This window comes from Neurospora crassa, linkage group VII (genome assembly GCF_000182925.2).
Source record: "Neurospora crassa OR74A linkage group VII, whole genome shotgun sequence".
NCBI lineage: Eukaryota > Fungi > Ascomycota > Sordariomycetes > Sordariales > Sordariaceae > Neurospora > Neurospora crassa.
This window is the reverse complement of record NC_026507.1, coordinates 277,658-285,334: the sequence shown is the minus strand read 5'-3', so window position 1 is coordinate 285,334 and position 7,677 is coordinate 277,658.

The following is a 7,677-nucleotide window of genomic DNA, read 5'->3' as shown; positions in this document are numbered from 1 at the left end:
GGATTTTCCCTTATTCTTTAATATACTTATAATATTTAATCTTCCCTTCGAAAATAGTAAGGGTCCAATTTACTACTTTCGCTAAAAAATTAAATAGAATAGTAATAAAATACAATAATTATATATTTTCTAAATTACTAATTCCTCAATTATATAGTATAAATCCGCTCTATACCTATTTCTATATTATTACTACGTAGTACTATTATATTAGAGTTAGCTTAATCCTATATCCTTTATATTATAAAATTAATAGGGATTTCCCTTCGTTAGAAAATAGAAAAATAAAAATATTAAAATATTCTAAAAATAAAAGAAATATTATTATAAATATATAAAGTATAAATTTACAAGGAAAAATAATATAAGGAAAGATAAATAAAAAAAAAAAGGTTAAGAAAGGGAATTGTATTATTATTTCGATTTTTATTATAGTATATCGGTTATTAATTATTAAGTATATATATAAATTTACCTATCCTTAGAGTACATAAGCGGAGCGTCAAATTAATTCTTAGAATTTATTTATATCCTTAGGGGTCGCCCCTTAGGGATTGTAACTTCAATCCTTATCCGAGCTAGATCTTTCCGTATCCTATTCTTAAAGGTATTCTACTTCGTCTTCTTTTTTTCTATAGCTATACCTTTTCTAAATTCGTATTATAATACTCGGCCTAAAGTTTCCTCTATAAATAATCCGTTATTAACTGGTTTAAGATCTCTTTAACTTCCTCTATCCTCAAGTAAAATCTATTCCTCTTTAAGTATTGTACTTAGATTCTTAACGTCCAACATTACTCTATCCCTAATTACAAACTTCTTAATCCTCCTAGTACTTATAAATTTATTAAACTATATTCTATCTAGAATATTAATATAATATACGCTCCTTAAGTTAGAGATCCGGTATACTCTATAGGGGCTTTACTATTAGTACGAAAGTTTCTTTATTAAATTTATATTAATCCTTCTAATACTATTATACTTTAAAACTAAATCGCTAACTTTAATTTAGGTATTTTCAAATCGCATTTTCCGCTAGTCTTATTTATTGCAATAATTAATTACTACTTCCCTTATTACTATAATTTTTTCTATAGCCTATATAAATCTATATTTAAAATCCTTATACATTTAAGCAATTATACTAATTAGCTCCTCCCTAATTATTACCCTATCGTTATTCTTCTAATTAATAATTCGCTAAGAGGGTAAATTAAATTTAATTAGTAATACTGGATTGTAACTATATATTAGCTAAAAGGGAGTATATTTATAATTTCCTTTAATAATAGTCCGGTCTATAAAGAGGATGTAAGGTAAATATTTTTTCTAATTAATATTATTCCCTTTAATTATTTTTATAAGTAAAGAAGTAATTATAGTATATCCTTATTTATTTATATTATTAGTTTGCGAATTATAAAGCGCGATAAACTCCCTAAAGATCTTTAATTAAAGTAAGTATTTAATAATAACCTTTTAGAACTCTATACTACTATTAACTAAAATTATTAGAGGGTATCCCTATTTTAGGAATAGAAATTTAAAAAAATCCTTTATTTTATTTAATAAAACTATAAGGAATAGAGTAGCTTTAATATAATTTATTAAATTATCCTTAACTTTTAATAAAGGAATTCTCTTACTATTTATATTTAGGAAGTATTAAATATTTAATAACTATTTTCTAAAAGGGTGAGAATTCGAATAAATCTACTAATAACTATCTTCGAACTGTTTGGAATTAAATATTTAATAATTAAGGTATAAATAAATTAATTCCTTTACTTAAATATATATTCCTTTCTAATAATAATACTCCGTAATATAGCAATACATCCCTTCTCAACCTCTATATCCTACCTTATTATAATAATAGGATATAATCTACTAGTATTCTTTTAAACTATTAATTAATCGTCTTAGGCTCTAAATCGAAATTATAAAACGTAATTAAAAGATTCTATTATATACTATAAATTTAATAGTATTAATCCAGAATTAGCGTCTTATAGTAACTCCTATTAACCTTAAAGGGACTTTATAAATTAATAGGTACTTAATAATCTCTTCTAACTTCTCAAACCATTCCCCTTTAAATATTAACTAAGGGTTATCTATATATATAATAAAAATAGAATAAATTTATATATTTATAAAATTATTAATATCCTCCTTATATATTTACTCGTAGAAGTTAGAAGGTTTAGGGGGTTTACAAAATAAATTATTAACTACTATATTTTTACTCCCTAGAATATATTTAATATTAAAGTTAAAGATTTTTATTTAAGCAATCTACTATATTAATAGCGCGCCGGATATATCGCTTACAATACTATTTAATTAGTAGACTAAAACTATTATATTAATTTCAATTACAAAGTAAGTACCGAACAGGTACCTTCTTAAACGCTTCAAAGTATAGAGGAGGCCCCGAAGTTCCCTCTTTATAGCATCGTACCTCTTTTTAGCACCGGACCAAATCCTACTCTCGAATTAATATAAGTATTACTTTCCGTCCAGGCCAATCTACTCTAGAATAATTCCCCAACTTTCTAATAATATATTAACTATAAGGAAAATTATTCTATAATAATTATTATTATATACTAAGGTAGTAAGGATTAGTATAATAGTAACTATATATTATAAGTACTCTATTGCGAACTACTCGTTCTCTATCTACTAGAATTTAACGTCCTTCTTTATTAAGTTATAGAGGGGGATTATAATAATACCGAATCTTCTAATTTAAATTCTATAATACCCTATAATATTTAAGAAGGTACGGATTTATTTTAACTCCTTTCTTTTCTTATTAACTTAATATTTATAGTAAATTTACTTATTAATTTTTATAACCTTATTTATAATTAGCGCTCTTCTATTTAATATATATAAATACCCTACTAATACTACTTCCCTTTAATACTACTAGAATTTTACGGCCGTAATTATTCTTCCTACTAACTCTATATTAATAAGTACCTTATTAATATTTATAAAGTATTTTAATATATACCTCCTAATCCCTTTAGTATTAATCTACTCCTTGCTATAATCGTTTTAGAGTCCTTTAATATAAATATTATTAAAATAAGGTTAATAAACATTAGGAATTAAATCGTATAATATTCTTATTATTATTCTTATAAATTGTATAATAGAATTTGTACCTCCTTATAGTAGAATAATTATTTAGAAATAACCGATAGGGGTTAAAAAGGTAGTAAAGTTATAATTAGCTTCGTTGAAGGGGATTTAATTGTACCCCGAAAAAAGATTTAATAGGGATATTATTTTATAACCTTTAAATACTTTATTAAACTCTTTATAACTTAGGGGCGGGTTAGTATTTTAGAGGATTATCCTATTAATCCGCTAAGTATTATTAATAAAACGTAAACTGCTATCTTTCTTTATAATTAAAAACTAATTATTCCTATATACTATATAATTTTCTTCTAAAATCCCCTTCTTAATTTAATCTTTTAATAAATTATATACCTTATTATAGAGGGCTTTCGGAATTAAAATAACTTTTATCTACTAAGTAGAGTAAAGGATAATACAGATTTCCTAAAATAGAATAATATTAGAATTTAACTTTCTATATTTAATAAAATCCTAAGCCAAAGTTTACTCCCTATTAAAGAGGATATAAATAAATAGCTTAATTTCTCCTTTATTTAAAATATCCTAAACCGTTTTTAGTAAGGCTTAGAATTATTCTTTTATTAAATATAACCCTCAAACTAATTCTATAAACTTTAATACTATATAATAATCCTATTCTAAATTACAATTTTTAAATATAGAAGTAATCCGCTCCTTTACTACTACTAACTTCTTTTCCTTTTAATTAGGGTCTCTTCTAAGTTTTAACCTATTTAATATAATATTATTAATTAGGTTTACTTTCTATACTATTCGTTTATATATTATATTAATTTATATAATTATATATTTTAATCTTCCTTTAATACCCTCCAACTTCTCTTAAACCTTCCTATACTTATTTAGCGCGGGTATATATACTATTAGTAGGAAATTTTACTTAATAATTCTTATTAACTTTAAAATAAATTTTTTCTAACGACAACGAGCCTACCGAGAGATATTTAAACCTTGTAGGCCGATTAAGAACGTCTATTCCTTCTCTAGGAAAATTACTAAATCCTTTACTATTTTATTACTAAAGGGGGTAATTTACTTATTATCTTCCTTTAAAATATCCTCTAATAATTATCCTTAATCTATTAATAAGGCGGCCTCCTCTATATAATTCTCATTAAACCTACCTCCTTACCCTTTAATATACGAAATTACTATAATAGTAAGGGAATTAAACCCTCTACCTATTGCCTTACCTCCCCCTAAGAATTTCTAAATTAATAATTAAAATAGTATAAATTACTACTCTATCGAACGTTATAACTGTATAATTCCTTCTACCTTTTTTATACTTTATATAGACTTTAACGTTTTAAAAGAACGGTAACCCTAAAATAATATTATAATTTAGTAGGGTTTACTCTATAATAAAGAAATAAACTTCCCGTCCCTTATCGAATAATTAAACTTTTTTATAAATTTTACTAAAAAATCCCTTCCTTCCTCTATTATTATTAATATTAGAAATTTCTATAGCAATACTCTAAAGTCCTAATAAATCTACTAATACCTTATAAATAGTATTATATTTAATACTTATATCCAATAGGGTAGCTACTTTCTTTCTTCCTTAGAATTTAATTAATATATAAAATATAAGTAAAAGGGCGAAACGTATAGTATTACCCTTTATAAGGGGAGATTTATTAACAAATTTCATTTAATTTATAGCGAGAATTAGGGTATTCCAAAGAGAGACAATGTATAATAGTATAAATCTACTCTTTCTCCAATCCCTAATATTTCGCTAATTAAATAGAAAGAAAATATTATCTTCTAAAGATAGTTAGGCAAATATAGGGCTATCGCTCTTTAAAACGACTTTAATTAAATTTATTAATATATTTATCCTAAATTTTTATTTTTCTATAAATATAAAGTAAACTTACGCCTTATTAAACCTAATAAGAACGAACTTATTAATTTCCGAATTATTATTAGGAATTGTACTATTATAATATTTAAATTACGTAGTAGAAATCCTATCCTTGTTATAAAGTACCCCGGAGAATTATTTAACTTAATTATAAATAGTTAGGGTATTAGTAGGGTTATTTCGGATAATATTTTTAATAGTAATAATAACTTTAGTATTTATAAATTTAGCGGCTATAAGGTATATTTCTTTTATATTTAAAATATTATTTCGAGCCCGGATATCCTTTATATATACTTAATTTAGCCCTTCCTCCTTTTATATAAATAAAACCTTCTTAGGTTATAATTTTAACGCTTTATTAGTAGGGGTAAATAAGCGTATTCGAACTTCATTATCTAAAGTAATCCTAAGCTACTTAGGGACAAACTTAAATATTTCCGTAGTAAACGGACGAAGGATTAAAGTAAAAGGAGGGGTAATTATAGAATTTAATACCGTATTATTAATCCTAGGCCTTTTAAATTCGCCGGCTACTACTATAATATTCTAGGAAGTAGTATAGATCTCTTCTTAGTCTATATTTATTTTAGAGAACCTTTTTAATTTAGTAATTTAGTCGGGATTAGCAACGATTATATAAATCTAAACTACTTATTCCTAGGTAAAAGAAGATATTTTGTATAATTCCTTAAACGCCTCTATCGAAATATAATTAATAACGATAACGGAGGAACTATTTTTAATTTAAATTTAATTTTAATATTATTTAGCCTATTTAAAATTTTAAAATAAATTAAAGATTAGGATAAATAGTACGTTCTACAGGTTACACTATTATTAAACTTTAAATTCCTATTTCTTAAACTTCTAGTAGTTAGGGTAATTAATAGCCAAAATTATAAGGGAGCGGATTATATCCCCCAATCGGCCCAAATTAAATACTTAAGAATATATATCCCTAAGGACCTTATTATTATAATCTATCTTAGAATTTATAAATACTATAATATTCGTACTCCTATTTCGATTAGCGGGCTTCTAATTAATAATACTATAATCACAATCGACCTTCTTCTACTTATACTCCTAAATATAATAATCGAATTAACTATATTAATAGTATTATTGCCAATACCTTCCCCTATTATCTCCTTTCGTACTTTATCCACCCCTACTCCTTCTATAAAGGGTATTAATTTAAATAATATTAATTTAAAGGTTTATAAATTAAATAAATTAGTAAAGAGCGGATTATTAAAGGAAGGGGATTTATTATTAGATTTAGGGAATAAAAGCAATACTTCAGGCAATTATTAATTACTCTATACAATTAACTAAATTATCTATAGTTTTCTTATTAAGAATTAGGGCAACCTTAGTAGGAATTTATACCTTTATAATAATTTTCTTAATAAGGACCTTAATTATAATTTCTTCTTTAAAAAATTCTAAAGAATTATCCAAATTAATTATATATTTAACTTTATACTTACATTTCTTAATAGACATCTCTTCTTTACTACTATTATTAATATCCAACGAAGTATTAAAATTAATATTATTAAATTATTCCGCTACAAATTTATTTAAAGACTAAGAAAATTCAACCCACTCTATAATATAGAATTCCTCTTTCAATTTTTATAAAAAGGTAATAATTATATATTTAATATTAATATATAACTTCCTATAAAAATTCTTAATAATATTATAATTAGTACTATTCCAATCCTACGCCTTTTAATAAATAAATAGTATTAAATAAGTAAGAATAGTATTAACGATTTTTTCTATTTAATAAGGAACGTACTTAATATAAAATTTCTTTAGGGTAATAAATATACTATCTATCTATTTAGGATCCTTTATTCTATAAATAATTTTAAATTTTTTAGTAAACTCCTTCTAAATAGTAGTATTCTTAGCCTAGAGGTTATAAAGAAGACTTTTACTAATATCCCTAAACTCCTTCTTATATTACTAGAGTTAAATATTAATTTTAAATTCGTTATCTTTAAATTTATAAATACCAACTTCTTCCTTAAATAATTCAATATATTTAGAAATTCTTTTTCTATTGAATTTTTTCTTTAGGAGAATTTCTCGAATAAAAGTAGTATTATTTGTAAAGAGGATAGTAATAACGTTAAGAGATATTTTACCCGGACGAATAGGAATATCGGTCGAGGGAGTTTTATTAATAGTAGTACTACTAACGTTAAATATAATAGATAGTTGAAATTTATAAGGATCTTAATAATAATTTAATAGTTTATAATACTAATATTAAAAAGTAATACTCTTTTTCTTCTTATTTAGTAAAAAGCTAATTTAGTATTCCTTTTCAATTCTTTCTTCTCTATATAAGTACCTTAGTAACTATAATAACTAATCTTTAAAGTCTTATATAAATATTAGTATCCAAAGGTTTAGCGAATAGTATAATTAGCGAATTAAAATTACTAATACTACCTCTTCGCCTACTTTACTAACTTTATAAAACGTTACTTATATTACTCTAAAAACGCTAAATAAGGAACGGAATAATATAACTATTAGTCCTATAGTAACTTTGGCAATTCGAAGTACTAATTCTATATATAGTATATAAATATTTA